Genomic DNA, 16,444 nt, shown 5'->3' on the forward strand with positions numbered 1-16,444 from the left:
AAAAGAAATGGTACTTCACGTTATCCCTCCTCTGTCTCTGGAACCATGAGCTATCCTCCATCCTCATACACCTGGGGGCTTCTGGGCTCTTCCCTTTTCCCTAGCACCTTCTCCCTCCTTGGTGGTTAATGTCCACACATATCAGGATTGGGGAGCTTTGGAAATCCCAGTGGCTAAGCCCTGCCTCCAAGATGCTGATTTGGTTTGGGAAAATGGCCATTTAATTGGAGCAGTTAAGGCCAAGGGACCACAACTAAATGACCTTATCCATTCTTAGGCTGCCAATTTCCCCCATGGCTATGACTTCCAAATTTCTTGTATACTTAGATGTCTTTCAGAAGTTGAAGACAAAATTTGGGGGGGGGTCAATAGCTTAGATGGAATCCAAGAATCTGCAAGCACTCCACCACTGGGTTATGTTGCCAGACCATGAAATTAGATTGTTGATTTCTTCCCACCTTCAATACGCTGGATTTCCAATGGTTCCCATTGTAGCTCAAACCAAAAGCCTAAAAATCTGTTTCATCCTGCACCACATCAGATTTTAATCAGCAAAGTTAATGTGATTATATAATCAAAGATCTCAGCTTCCAAGATGGCCCCAACTATCCCCACTTCTGAGCACTCATACCTACTATGGGTTGTCTCTTTCCATGTGTACTAGAGTTGGTCTGTGTGACCAATAACACATGGAAGAATGGATGCATGTTATTCCAGAGGTTCAGTTATAAAGAGGCTGTAACATCTGCAGTGGGCTGTAACTCAGGCGTTGGACAGTTGTCTAGTCTTTATAAGGCCCCAAATTTGATCTTTAACACACAGGAGGCAGATGACGAGAACTCCTGTTTTGTGTGAATTTATATGCCTCCACTCTGACAGACATTTTCCCCTCACCCCGAGGGAAGCAAGCTGCCAGCCATCATGTTGTGATCACTCCTTGGAGAGACCCTGTGATAGGAAAGAGAGGCACCAGGCCAATAGCTACCCAGAACTAAACCTTCTGAGAACGGTGTGGATGTGTTTGCAAGGACAGTCTTGGAGGAGACGCCCATGTCCGGGTGTTCCCGCGTCAGTCTCAGCCTGACTCATATAAGCCTATACATCTAATAAATCTCCTTTGTAATATATATTCATCCTATTGACTGTGTTCTTCTAGAGAACCCTGGCTAATATACTCTTCCTATTTTTTAATGCATTCCAGACCCATGGCTCTGTACTGTCTAGCAAGAACCTAAGCCAACTAATTTGAGATTTGTAACTGATAATTCGACCTCTGTGAGCCCTCTGGTTCTGATTCTGTACTTTGTGTTTCTTCTGACCCTTGTTCACACTGGCTTGTATCCCTCATGTGCAATGACTTTGCTTTTCAAGGCTGTGAGAATGAGGACAATTTTTAACACCCAGATACCATGATCTGAGTAACAATGCTCAAAACAGAAATGGCTTTTTATTAAATCTCTCACAAGCGTCCATCAAGCTATAGGGTGGGGTGGGAGTATCCCCCAAGTGCAGAGCATCTGGAAGTGCTGAAGAAAATACCACATACAATCTGATCATGATTGAACTGGCAAGAAAATAAGGAAAACAAACAGAAGAAATACAGAGTGGGATTCAACAAGGCTGTGTGAGCTATGAAGGTGTTTCCCTTAGGAATCCATAGATTTTCAAGTGGCCCAGAGCCACACATGGAAGAGATTAGAGGGAAAAACCAACCAACCAACCAACCCATGGTCTAAGCGACATGGGACTCTTATGGAGCTAAAACTCCATAGACACACCCCAGGGGCCACACAGAGGGGATGTGTTAACCCTCGGAGTGGGCAAAGGAAGCAGTGGAAAGGTCTTCTCTGGCATGTTGTAACATGAGCTAGCAATGATCAACATTCATGTATTCGTACAACCTGCTGTCCCTATGCACATGTTCTCTTCTCTCACTTTGACCCTGGCCACGTGATTCACATGAACTGGCCAATGGGACGTATTTAATGCCAGTTTTATCCTCAGCTCACCCCACTGCCATTACATGAAGAAATCAATTTTGCCCCCTTGAGTATGAAAGGCCACATGGTCTGAGGGGCCCAGCTGGGCACAGAGTTCTGCCAACACACCTTGCGGGTGGAGCCATAGCTGTCCAGGCAAAAGAACAAAGGCCACGCAGAGAAGCTGCCAACGGGAGAGAAACGATGAGCCACTGTTGAAGCCACGTTATTTTTTGAGAGGGGGTCACCACACAGAAAGAGATCATGGATAAACTCCCCTTTGACTCTCTCCTTCAATCTGTGAAACCCGTGAGATCCTTCTGCATGTAGCTGGAGGCAGATCCCACCCTCTTGGGTCTTTCAGTTTTCAACAGGTTTTCACTATTGAAAATGTCTCCAGAGGCACCTGGGTTTGTCCCTCCCTTTCACACATGTGGGCTCAGTGGAGAAGCACACTCCCTGCATGTTCTGACAGGTCTTTTCCAGACAGATCTTCCCACCACTGGTCCAGAAGACCTATACTTTCCCACAGGCAGGGGCAGAGTATGACCTTTTTGACTGCCCCAACATGGAATGGCTTGTCTGGTACCCAAGGTCCCTGACCCCAGGACTTTTCTTATATATCTTCTCCCAATCTTGCAGGTGGTCTCTTCATTACATACAGGGATGAGAACCAGCATGACCTTTGCAGAGAAGCCATCCTCCCTCAGACAATCAAGATCCCCATCCTAAGCCGCCTGGTATCTTTTTCAGCGTATGTCTACCTGGCACATCAGTCTGTGTCCTCTTCTCTAAGGTAACATGCTCTCCATGTGAAAGGGGGCTTTCCTTCTTTTCCACTGAGTTCCCAGGGCCAGAACCAAGGCCAGTCCATGCTAACTATTCAATGTTGGTTGAATAGATAAGTCCATTATCTCTCCCAACTTTGGACTATTATCAAAAATCAGCTGTACATGTCATTTACATCTGTCAAAGAAACTGAATTTTTTACATGGTCAAAAAGATACAACCAAAAATAAACTCTGTAGTATGAGCAATGGAAGACACCTTTATAAAGAAAGATGATCCTAGGTCAAGGCTATGGACCACCTTGAGTGACCAGTGGGATCCAGATTTCTTTTTACCAGAGGCAACAGAGTGTCATTAAGGGTTTTTGAGTATAAAATGATTGAAATTCCCCAAATAACTTTCACTGGGTACATTTTTAAAAACTCCACTTAGATTGATTTGGAAGCAATTTGACATTTTCTTTTTTTATTAACTGGCTTTTAGAACATGTTGACAAATGTGCTTCATTTTGTAGGATCTTAAGAAAATCTCTCTGCTGGGGCCAGGACCACCAGGTCATTTGCAAACAGATGCACATGGCCATGGATAAACAGATTTATGCATCTGGGCCCTCTGAGAACATTTTACACTCATAACACATGTATTTCTTATGTAACACCTGTGTTTCTATGTATAGCACACAGAATCTTGTTTTCATATCAGGCATATAGGTTCTTGCCAGAACCTTCTTCCAAGCCTGAGTCTGAGAAAAAAGCAGAGGGAACAGTAAGGAAGAGGATGTATCTCAATCTGGCATCAGCTGTCCCAACACACCCGATTCCCATGAACTCACATGTGTCTGTGAACCGTCCCCACAAGGGCCTGTGCTGACAGTGCAGTGGCAGAGGTCAGCCAAGATAACGGAAGTCTCTTCAGGGTGGGCAGGCCTAGCATGAGGAGGAAGGAAGAAGCCGAGGCCATTCGGATGATCTGTTCATGAACTTCCCCAAGGTAGAACCCTATATCATCTGGAAATAGGGTCCCCAACAGGATGTCACCAGTTTGTCCATGGTGACAGCAGACAGGATCAACGGGGGTGGTTCCAAAGGGATGGCAAGGCAGAAAGGCTGTCCTCACACAGGGCAGGTCCTCTGCAGCCACCCACCTGTGAGACCCCATTGCTCAGGAGCCAAAACCAAAGTTATTTCCTTATAAAAACTAGGAAGGGCCGTGTTCAGTTTGTCGCTCCACCCCCAACCCCAACTGTATCGGACTTTGCCTCGAATTCTCGTCCTCCTTCCTAGAACAGCATCTGTCCCTGGTTCCCTAGACTCCATCTCCCCTCTGCACCTCTTTCTCCTTCTTTCCTTCCTAACTCCCATGCCTCCCCCTGCCCCCTTTACCTTCCAGGCTTCCCTAGGACAGTCCCATGCTAAACTTTCCTTCTCTTTGAATCCATCTACAGCACACACCTGAGCACTGATCTTGGCCAGCTTCAGCCATGTCTTCCTGTGTTATGATGTAGAAGAACACGTGTGATCTCTCAAATGCACAACTTCTGTTTCAGCTAACTTCTGTTGGGGCTTCCACCAATGAGAAGTCTTGTGACCTGTAACACACACCAGCACTAATATACACAGGTAGGGAACAGATGGGTATGAGCAGGGTCTTGTAGACAAAGAGGCACAAGGAAACTATGATGGCATGTGTACATGGGCTCCCTGTTGCCTTGGCACTGGGCCCTCATCCACAAGCCAGAGTCAGACTGGGAACTGCAGTATAATTTGTGAGAGCATGCCCATATACCCTTGTCAGCATCAATATTTGCTGTCTTCCAATTTGAAAAGGCCCCTAGGAGCAATGGGAGGTCAAAAAAAAAAAAAAAGAAAGAAAGAAAGAAAAGAAAAAGGTAGTCAGTGGGGTCAGGTGGTGTATACAGATGCCAGAAGTTGCTATGGCAACCCCTTTCCTGCATCTCCTCCTGTATCTTCACTACATGTTTGTCTTAGAGACACTTCTGAGAGATGGAAGCAAGCTTTTAGATCTGGCCTGGCTCTCAGAGCTTCCTTCCCTGTCCACAATTCCGGGCACAGCAAAGGACCACGGGGATAAGAAGAAGCAAAACTAACCATGGTGTCCTCACTTCCTGAACCTGCACCTAATCAATCCGGGTGGTCTTGGGGATAATGCTCCCTGTGATTGGTCTGATGTGGAGAGGCTAGAAAGACAGGAAGAAATAAAAAGTACCTATTTTAAAATATCTGAGTTTTACATATTTAAAAAACAAACCTGGAGCTGGAGAGATGGCTCAGCAGTTAAGAGCAGTTTCTGCTTTTCCGGAGGACCCAGGTTCAACAGCCACATGGCAGCTCACAACCTTTTGTAACTCCAGTCCCAGGGGACCCAACACCCTCTTCTGGTATCTACCGGGCACTGTACTCACACAATACACAGGCACACATGCAGGAAAAACATCCATACACATAAAAATAAAATGAGCAAACAAAATCTTGAGATATGGTAGGGGCAGATTTAGAATGGAATACCCATTGTCCAAATTTACTTTGGTTCCTATCAAATACTTTTGTTTTGTTGAAACAGGATTTCTCAGTGTAACAATCCTGCCTGTCCTGGGACTCACTTTACAGACCAGGCTGGCCTCACAGAGATCTGCCTGCCTCTGCCTCCCGAGTGATGGGATTAAAGGCATGTGTCACTATCACTGGACTGTCAAATACTTTTTAAAAAGAGTTCTGGTTTGGTCCTTTGTTAACTAGAAAGTGGACTTACCTAGGGATCTGGCTAGCACCAGGAATGTGAACTCTAAAAGGCTTTTCTTGACCTTCATGTGTTAACCTTAGATTTCTGGGTTCCCACTCTGGCTCTGTTTCTATTGACTTTGTCTTTTGTGCCTACATGGATGAGTTTCTCACCTTCAATGTTTTGTTTTTCTTCAGTGTTGGGGATGAAACCCAAAGCCTTAGGCATGTGCTCTATGACTGAGTGAGCTATAACCCCCAGACCCCAATCAGTGGATATTTAAACCAGTGAGCCAGTAATAATTATGCTTTATATTGGTTTTATAGATGGGTATATGAACATATATGCATATTTTATACACTTACATATTTCAACATTAAAACACTGTTCTTTCTCCATCCTTTGAGCTACAATATAGTCCTCTTGGGCACAAGACATCCATGACATCTTAAGTGCGTGGATGACACAGTGTGTGTTTCCAGTCATAGCATAATTTAACTCATCTTGCTTGGAATAAAAAGCATGTTCCTTAGAAGTGCAAGTTACTGGAGCAGAAGAAGAGCCTTCAAGTTTGCTGCTATAACATTTTCTGTGCTGTGTTCTTCCCTATAGGCCAAAGTCTGAAGCTCATCATTTGGCCTTGTAGAAACTCAGTGTTGTTTAATGATACCCCTAATCCTAATCATTCCTTTCTTTGGTGAAGTTCATTGTCAAATTTCAGTTCAGAGTTTTCATTAGTTTGTCTTCAGAGTTACCTTAGCTCTTGGAAGCAATTAAGCAATTAACACATTTCATAAAGCTTCAAGCAAATAAATCTGTAGGATACATAGTGTCCAATGCCTACCACCACACTGACAGTGAGGTCTTCATTTCTGTGGGATCATGGGAAGCTGGCATATTCAGCAAGCACGCAGAAACTTGAAACTGGCCTTTCATAATATAAAACACTTCACAAATATGTTTTGATTTTATCAGAATCTCAAGATCGGGTACAGTGAGCAACACAGACAAAGCCATCTTTTGCCCACACTCTCTCCCCAGTTCATATCCTATTATCTGGTGCCTCACAGACTTGGCTAATCAAATGATCCTTTACCCTGGACTATTTGGTGAAGATTCTTGGAGATGGTAAGTGACAAGGTCAAACTCGAGGCTAAGTCTAGTTACGACTTGGCTTTCCAGGTTTTGGATAAATATTTACCTTATATTAAAAAGGGTTGGGGTATAATAATAGAAGTTTTCTGGGTGTGTAGACAATTGGAAAAAAAATGAACCCATGGTGGCTTAGTTGCCAGAGTGTTTAAGTAACCAGTAGAAAGATCTCTAGGGTCATATGGAAGGCATGGCATGATGAGGAGGGAGAGTCAGAAAGTGTCACACTCAGCCTCAGCGCTGTCCTTTGTCAGTTGTCTGCTCTGAGTCATTGCAAGCATCACATGAGAAAGTAGTATGGGTATCATCCATGGCAACCTGCCTGGACTATGGTACCCAGTGTGGTCAGATATCAATCTAGACAATACTGTGAATTTTTATTATTTTTAGATATGATTAACTTTAATCCAGTAGACTTTGAATAATTACCCTCTATAACAGTGGTTCTCAACCTTCCTAATGCTGTGACCCTTTAATACAGTTCCTCATGTTGTGGTAACCCCCAAGCATAAAATTATTTTTGTTGCAACTTTCATAACTAACTTTTCTACTGTTCTGAATCATAATGCAAATATCTGATATGCAGTATATCTGATATGTGACCTCTGTGAAAGGGTCACTCAACTTTCCTAAAGGGGTTGTGACCCACAGGTTGAAAACCACTGCTCTACAGTATGGGTGAGCATCATCAAGTCAACTGAAGATCTTAAAAGCAAAGACTGAGATTTCCTGCAGAAAAAAAAGGAATTTTTCTTCAAAATAAACTGTAACAAAACTAGATTATTTCTATGGGAAACTCTAATATTGCACTAAGCTAAGCCCTTAGCATGTCCTTAGACAAAGATGGTACCCAACTATTCATTCTTTTCCATTATCATTCCTTAACACAAATCCATCACTTGGTCAAATATATGACTGCCTACTTATAAGGTACCATATGAGGAAAGGACCCAGCAGCATCAATAAACTACCCCAGGTCATGGTCAATCTGTGACAATGCTGGGATTCAAACCCTAGTCTTCTCTGTCGCCTCATCTGTTTCTTCTGCTTCCTACTGCCATGACCAACTGGCCACTCCTCCCCAGTTCACCCTGCTTCTGTGCCTACTGAAGCTTGAGAGTCAGAGTTGCATTAAAACAAGGTCATCACTTTTCTCCTCCGGAAAGCACGCCCAGCACCTTCCAGCACTATGAGAGCTAGCCAGTAGGGGTGAAGCTTTGAAGTCCATACCAGCTTAATTGTTCCATGTTCTATGGCTCCACTGTATGGTATCTTCAGTAACAGATCATACTGTCAAGTTCTGAAAGGTAACCAAAAGTAATGGCAATACCTTGTAATGTTTGGGGGTCTATGGGACCCCACTGGCCAACAACTCAAAAAGACACTCCATTAGGGTGCCAGAGTTACACAAACATTCACCCTTCACTTGGGAGTCACTTCATTCCCACCTCTAACACTTCCCTGGTGCCCTGCTGGCTTACCTTTGCTCAGAGCACATATGATACACTCTGCAGGGAATTGCTATGATGTCTGCCACTCAGCCTGCACCTAGTGTGGTTTTCGCGATTGGTATGTTCAGTGTGGTTAATCTTTGCTCAATTCACTGAAGGCACATAAGTGAACATTTAAGAAATCACTGAGGCCAAGCATGGTGGCTCATGCCAATAACCCAGCCCTTGGGAAATGGAGACAGGAGGACTAGGAGTTCAAAGTCATCCTTAGCTACACAGATATGGCTACATGAAGGCCTGTCAAGAAAGAAGTAAGGAAAGAAGGGGAAGGAAATAAGTGAAAACTGAAATGGATTCAGGTGATAAACAAATCTACCTGCCCACTTGCACCGTTCTCTAATTAAGCTTTAACAGCGGTCCACCGAAACCACACTTATTTCTGAAAATTGTAAGATCTGAGGGGTTCCCCAAACACACTCAAAGCAAAAATTGAATGGAAAAGACTCACCAAACTTCCCACGATTGTGGCTTATTGCAGCTACAGGTTACAACTTACAATGAGACAAGAGATGAGATCATAAAGGAGAACCGAGGAACCTTCTACCTGTGCAGCTTCCAACTGTCTCCATCCTGAGAGCTGTAGACAGTGCTGGCATCCTCCAGAAAGACTATGTGACTTGGGAGCCCCACGTCATCTGAGCAAACAGTGTTCCACCTTCTTTGTAGGCTACTAGTGAGGAGGGGCTTTCAGAGAAAGGGGACAGATGCAGTGGTATACGGGGGGCAGGGGAATAAATGGAAAGGAGGATTCAATAGGGTGAGAAGTGGGAGGAGGAGATAAAGAAGAGGAAAATATGGGAGGAATGATTACACTGAAGGTCTTTGGGAAAGTGATATGGAAACACACTACCGTATAAGCATCTTAAAATATACACAAACATACACAAGAAGAGATTAAATGGAGCCGTCTTGTAACAAGGCAAAGTCAAACGTCTACATTAGACAGTACATGCTAGCAAATAAAAACCCCAATACCAGGAACGGGTTACCTCTTTTTGAATTGTTGGCCAGTGGGATCCCAAAGACCTCCAAACATAACAGGATATTGCCATTGCTTTTGGTTACCCTCAAGAACTTTATGGAAATACTGTTGCTGAAGACACTATATATGTGAGTCATAGAACATGGAAAAACTAAGCTGGAACTGACCTTGAACCTTCATCCCTATTGGCTGGTTTTCATAGTGCTGGAAGGGGCTATGCATGCATAAGGAACAAGTCATTTGATGAGCTGCCTTACTAACGCCCCCTTTCCCCATCTCACACCTAATGAAAACAGCACTCTGCCACAAGATCTGCTCTCCCACTGCCCCAGGGGAGGGAATCTGCTTTGCCCAATGGAACTACGTCATTACAACTGGTACCATCACCAGATGACACCACCTTTTAACAAGACTCCAGGTCCTTAACTGGGCAGCAGAGATGTTTGTGCCTTCATAGCTGTCTTGTCCCAACTCTGCCCCTTTGGCTCTAAAGAGTCTAAAGATATTCAAAGGAATTGGTCAGCTCAGTATTTCTGTGCACTCTATCAGCCCTGAAGACTCAGGTTCTAAGTAATGTGGGGCTTCTGCATTCCAGCAGTCACAGATTCTGGAGAGATGGGTTTACCCCTACCAAACCCCTGCTGCCCACCTCCTACAGCAAAGGGGTCTCTCCTCACCCTGTTCTCTCAAAAGCCTGCATGAACAGGCCTAGCCTGTGTGTCCCTGTGCCTGGCGCCGTCCCTCAAACTGGTGGAGAGGTAAGGGTCTGCCTGCCTTTCTTATCTCCAAGTCTGACGGTGCATTAAAATGGAATTGCAACATGCCCATGCCCAGGCTGCGCCATGCCCACACCCCAGGCTGCACCACACCTGCTGTCACTTTCCCGGCTTCAGGGAAAGAGGCATCATACCCTCACACCCAGCCCCTCTCCGTACTCTTGCAGAGTAGGGGGAGCTTTCTGGGCACCCCGAGAAAATAACAGGTGCAGGGGCCTGTAAACAAATCAGATTTCATGCAAATCTGCCAAGGCCAGGCCCTCAGGATTAAATTTTCAGCGTCCGTAATGCTGATCAGGGACACCTGTTCCCAGGTGGCTCCCACCTGTTATCCACAGAGGCATAAACACTCAAAGCCTAGGTGACCAAAAGACATGAATGCCCTTGAGCCAGGTGATGCCTTTCACACTTCATCACCTGAACAAAGAGGACTCCATGACCTGGAGTTTGGTTCCTGCTTCCCTTTTCCAGGAGACATTTACTTGGTTCTTCTTCGTCCTTCTCAGCCTCCGGGGCCCAGGAAGCAGTGGCTAGATCCGATTTTACCTCAACTCCATCGCTAATTTTCTGTGACCTTGGAGTCATCTAAACTCTCCTCCAATTACCAATGACTCCTCTCCAAAGTGAGAGTGAACAGTCCCCAGGGAAGTCCTGCGTGGTAGTGAGGTGACACATGCCAGGAAGAGCCGGGAACACCTGGAGACGCAGTCAGCGCTATTTTTATTTTGTACCTGCGAGCAGCAGTCTCTCCATGAGTGGGCTGTGTTGGCTTCTCCACCCATAATGTTTGTGGTCGGATCATGTCTGTATTTAAACCAAACACAATATTTAAGCCACCAGAAATAAGAAAACAAAGAAGGGAAAATTCCATCGCATGGGCTCCATTCCCCCCGTCAGTCTATCCATGCAGATGGTGATAATTAGTGGCATTGCCTGACTGCACCTGTTGTTTATGCATGTGTTCCACCTGTATGAATGTGTGCAGAACATTCTGGAAGAATCTACCTAGCAAAGCTATGGGATCAGATAGAGCCTGGAGCTCTAGGATACAGCTTTGGCTCTTTGCTGGAGTCAATAACAGAGCTCTTGCTGGGTCTGATGGCACACATCTCCAACCCCAGCCCTCAGGGGGTAGAAGCCAGTAGGAAGAGAAGGTGTTCAAAGCCAGCCTGGGAAGCATGAAACCCTGCCTCCTAGCAATCAAACCAAAAACAAGACAAAGAAGATCGTTGCCAGTAGCCAAGTGTGAACAGCTGGGCTTCAGGCTCCTCTCTCTGCCTCCCATAGTTCTGGTGACACAGCTGAACTTAAATTCCTGCTTACAATGACAGCAGCCCTGATATACCCAGTAGTTTCTTAAAATTCCTTATACCAAGGTCCACTGCAGAATCCCAAACTGAATCCTTTGGGTGATGCATGGGAGAAAAGTCTTTTAAAAACCACATGGTTTGACACTCAGAGAGTCTAGGGGCATCTGGACCAAAAAGAGCTCAAAGTTTTGAGTGGAGTTGTGTTCTAAGATTTGCCAGAACCTTCTTGTCTTGCCTTCTGGCAAGTCACCTTCCTCTGGGCCTGCCTGCCTCTAAAGACTGCTGGAATAACTGAATTCCCACTCATACCTCACCAATCCTGGGGACTTCCTTGAAGTCTCCAGAAGTTTCTAGGGGGGTGTTCTGCATCACATTTGAGCTGGATCTTCTAGGAGTATCTGTCTGTCATATGGATACAAACAGCTGTAGATCTAGTTTAAGGCGACATACACAGAAATAGTGAACCTAGAAATCCTATTTTAAATGTTAATCCCCAAGACGCTCGAGGATTGAGACTGTGATTCCACATCCTTGGCTGTAATGAATAATCTGGACTCAGCTTATGGGTCTGAGGCATCCCCATCCCAATGGTCTGCACTATAGTACACCTTCACGTCCCAGGAGCAGACCTAAACAGAGAACTACCTGGGCCTTGAGCCAGAATGGGAAGCTGAGCTAGGGACTGAATCTGATCCCTTCCATCCATGTATTGAAGTCCTAACACAAAGTGACTGTATTTGGAGACAGAGCATTTATGGATGCTATGAGAGTTAAATGGGGCCATAAGGCTGGACTTCCAGTCTAATAAGACTGATACCCATATAAGATGGGGAATGGGAAACTAAAGGGGGACATGAAATGCCCCCAGAAGTTCTGTGTTGAAGGCTTGGTCCCCAGTGAAGTGTTCAGAGGTGGGGCTTTGAGGAAGTTATTGGATCATGAGGCTCCCACTCAATCAAGGAGTTAGTCCATTGAAACATTCCTGACTAAATGGACATGGGAAGATGGTGGAACCTGCTTGTTCCCAGCCTCACCCTGTCTATCCTCAGCCACCACTGGGAGAGCAATATTGCCCTACAACGCATTCTCAGCATGTTGCTCTGCTTCACCACATGCCCATGGCAATGGATCTGGCCAGCTATTGACCGAAAGCTTTCAACTGTAAGCCAACAATAAATCTGCCCTCCTTCAGGTTGATTTCCTCAGGTCTTTGGGCACAATGACGAAAACCTAACAGAAGCAATTGGTGAAGCATGATGTTAATAAGCTTACGGGTTCTGAGTTTGCTACTATAGTAATAAACACTTCCACTCACTTGACTAAAGCATCTCTGTTTAAGCACTTTCCTAAATACCACTGACTCTTTACTACTACCCTGAGAGATGGGAGTTTATTCCAGTTTGTAAGCACAGAATCGGTCTGGGCTATGAATGACCGAATTCACCCAATAATGGGCAGTCTCGCAGCATTGACCCCACATTCCATACCCAGTATCCTATTTCATCTTATATTTGTTTCAGACAGAAATGAACCATAGCTACAGACTGTCCCTCAACTTATGCCCCTGCCTCATACTATACCCTGCAGGCTCTGGAGTGTCAAGTGAATGGTCAAATGGCTTAATGTAAAGCAAGTTTTCCCAAATGGGGTCCCACAAAACCCCAACTCCCAACTTTTATGTGTAAAGGGGGAAGCTGTCCTGTGGTCAACTTTAGACAATTATATCAGCAATTAAAAGCTCTGAGGAATCTTGCAACAAAGAAATAACTACAAATTTAATTTCTAGATCATGACAACTTGCTTTCTTCCAGTAGGTTAACTCCTTATATCATGCCTGAGCCAAGGAAGCCTGTGCCTGTCCCGAAGAAGGGTTCCTTGAAGGCCATGACCAAGGTGAGGAAGAACAGCAACAGGGACAAGTGCAGCCTCAAGGAGAACTACTCAGTGTACGTGCACAAGGTGCTGACACGGGAACACCCGGACATGGGCATCTCCTCCAAGGCCGCAGGCCTCATGAACTCATTGTCAACATCTTCAAGCACATCGCAGGCCAGGCCTCGCATCTGGTGCCTTATGACAGACACTCAGTCATCACATCCCAGACGACCCAGAAGGCTGTGCACCTACTGCTCCCCAGGGAGCTGGCCAAGCATGCCATGTCAGAGGGCACCAAGGCCGTTACCAAGTACACCAGCTCCAAGTGAGATCGTCGAGCTCACTCCTAACCCCAAGGCTCTTTTCAGAGTCAATCAACAATAAAGAAAGAAAGAAGTAAGAAAGAGAGAGAGGGGGGGGAGGGAGGGAGGGAGGGAGGGAGGGAGAAAGAAAGAAAGAAAGAAAGAAAGAAAGAAAGAAAGAAAGAAAGAAAGAAAGAAAGAAAGAAAGAAAGAAAGAAAGAAAGAAAGAAAATTCTATTATTTGTCTAGCAAGATCTTGGTCCAGAGAGCAGGTGATACAGGATGGAGACACGTCAGTGCTTAAAAGTAGATACTTACTCCTGATGCCAGAAATAATGGATCATTGAAGCAAGAAGAATTAAAACCACAATCATTGTCTTAACTACATTTGACTCCAAAACCTGTCACTAAAATGCTCTATTACATAAGCTGATTAAATAGCTTACTGTTCATGTGCAAATATACATTTTTTCCTTATAATATACTAAACACTGATTACTTTTTATCTCTTTCTGTGTTATTTACTAACACAGAACTGATCTTAAATCATCTACCAGCCCAAGGCTGAGATTTTAAAAGAACGAACAAGGAAGATGGAGGGATGGAGGAGACAGGGCATGGAGAAGCTCGCTGCACCATCTACAACAGTGACTGTATACAGTGTGGTATAATACAAGGTTTCAAACTATGGGCTACTGGGGGCGGGGAAGTCTATAGGAATGGATATTTGCTTTTTGGATGAATTTGGTTTTCTCAATGGGGAAGCACCAAGGTCAAGATCTGACCTATGTACCTCTGTGAGAATGGAAAGCCAAGAAGAACAGAGACCAGAAGGGGTGCAGGGCAGGGGGGGGGGCATCAAAAACAGGCCCTGGATTTAGAAACTGGGCCTCACAAGGGGAGAGAGAGCAGTGGGGAGCTTGGCCTGGTACCACCCGTGATACTTCTGGTGTAAACAGGGCCAGCCAGAAACAGGAAGTAATAGAAACAGAAGCTCATGAGTTTACACACACTATCTACAGACCTTTCTAATGAACTCAATCCTCACAACAGCCTCATTTAATGCATGGGGAAACTGAAGCAGGAACAGATAAGTAGCTCACCCAGTTCCACAAAGCTAGTAGATGGCTGAATCACAAGTACACCCCAACACCTGATTTTACTTGCAGACTCATGGGGGTGCAGAGCCGAGAAGGCAGATGCCCATGTCTGGTAAAGTAAGGGAGAAACCAGCGCAAATGGGACTATGATGTCATAGAAAGTCAGACTAGGGAATGGGAAGTGGTAAGGGTCTAGTTCCAATCCCTCCTTTACCCAGGTAAGTGAGGCTTGGTGGCAGTTCATTCTTCAGGATAGTTTGTGGCCTCTTATGACTCCATGTTCAAGCTTAGATTGGAATGCATGGGGCAGAGGTTCAAGTCCAGGCAGGGGCCTTCGTGAGATTCCCTCCTAGAGTTGAGAGCCTGGCATGAGATTGTTGAAAGGCCAGCAAAATTGTGAACAACATGAAAGACAGACTCTCTCTCTTGCTTTGTCTCTCCCTCCTCACTAACACAGTAAGGAACCTTGAGATACCCTCATAGCTCTCTTTAAAGTTGAAGCCTGGAAGTTTGATTAACTGAAGTGCCAATGAATTATATGGATTGGGTTACTCACAGCTGGTGTGAACAGATCATTGATGATGCTGGGGGGGCTCTCCTTGAAGGACTGGGCAGAGCAGCGGGTGCCAAGAGGGGGGGGGGACAGGGACACAATAAGGAAGAGGACACACCATGTACCTGCCTCTCACACACACACACACACACACACACACGCATGCACTCATGCACAGCCCCGGGGCGCCGTGAAGAGGATACAGGTGCACAGGTGCATGTAATCTCGTTCTCTTTCAGATGCTGAGCTGAGGAAGAGTACTCCAAGACAAGCATTGACTTCTTCAACCTCTTCTTCACTGTACAAAGATCCACTGTTGGCTCAGCCTTCCCTTCTGTACATACCGTCTCCCTTCCTCTCCTGCAACCAACTCCCTTCATTCTCCCCTGGCTGCTCCAACCCTCCCTGAGCCAGCAGAATTGGTGGATGCAGCTAACACCTTGGCATGTGAATAAAGCAGTGCTAGAAAACACACTGGAGAGTGATGGACCCAGGTTAAAAACTAAACAAACAAAACAAAATGAAAGGACAGGGTTCACAACTTGGGAAGCACCATGACTTAGCAGTTCGTTCCAGCAGGGCGCTCTTGAGGACAATAACATAAGGAGAACTCCACATTCGGTAGCTGTTAAAAAGCCAGTGTGACCCCCAGGGTGTTGATGCCCCAATTTGCTAGCCAAGAGGGAAAGGAACAGCTACCAAACAGATGCTGCCAGTTCAGTGCAAAGCTGGCCTCTTGGGTCTGTTGGCTCTGGGTTTCATGCCCCTCTCAGATCGTCCTGGAACAGTAGTATCTCAAGCACTGCTTGTTCCCTCCAAGATGAACTAGGAAGAGGACGTGTGGCCAGAACACTGGTTGTAACCTGACAACGAGCGTACAACATTTGAAAGGGTCTGAGTTAATTCTCAAAAGACACCATACAACAAAATCAAGATTTGGACCCTTCTTCATTCCAGATACACAAGCCACCCTCAAACAGGTCGCAAAAGTAAATATGAAAGCTAAAAGTCTTGAACTCTTAGAAGAAAATACAGGTATAAGTCTTTGAAGTATTGACTGAGGCAATACTCTCCTACAAACATCGAAACCACAAACAAAAAGAAAAAAACGGTTGGATTTATAAATGCTAAAAATGTTTGACCAGTAAATGGTGCCACAAGAAAGTGAAAAGGTGGCACACAGAACAGGAGAAAAATGTGCAGATCATATCTGATAAGGGATTTGTTTCTAGTGTTTATATAAAGAACTGTAATGTAAGCCACTCACTTTTTAAAGTGGGCAAAAGATCTGAATACATTTCTCCAAAAAAGGCATACAAATGGCCACTAAATATACAGAAAGACACTCATTATTAGTAGTAATCAGGGGACTGAAA

General features: G+C 45.1%; 1 pseudogene; it reads left to right on the top strand.

Annotated features, from left to right (window-relative positions):
- Nucleotides 1-13,068: 13,068 nt before the first annotated feature.
- Nucleotides 13,069-13,442, top strand: LOC128099047 (histone H2B type 1-K-like; annotated as a pseudogene).
- Nucleotides 13,443-16,444: the final 3,002 nt, after the last annotated feature.

Source organism: Peromyscus californicus, unplaced genomic scaffold (assembly GCF_007827085.1).
Source record: "Peromyscus californicus insignis strain IS unplaced genomic scaffold, ASM782708v3 Scaffold_6__1_contigs__length_162567912, whole genome shotgun sequence".
Classification (NCBI taxonomy): domain Eukaryota; kingdom Metazoa; phylum Chordata; class Mammalia; order Rodentia; family Cricetidae; genus Peromyscus; species Peromyscus californicus.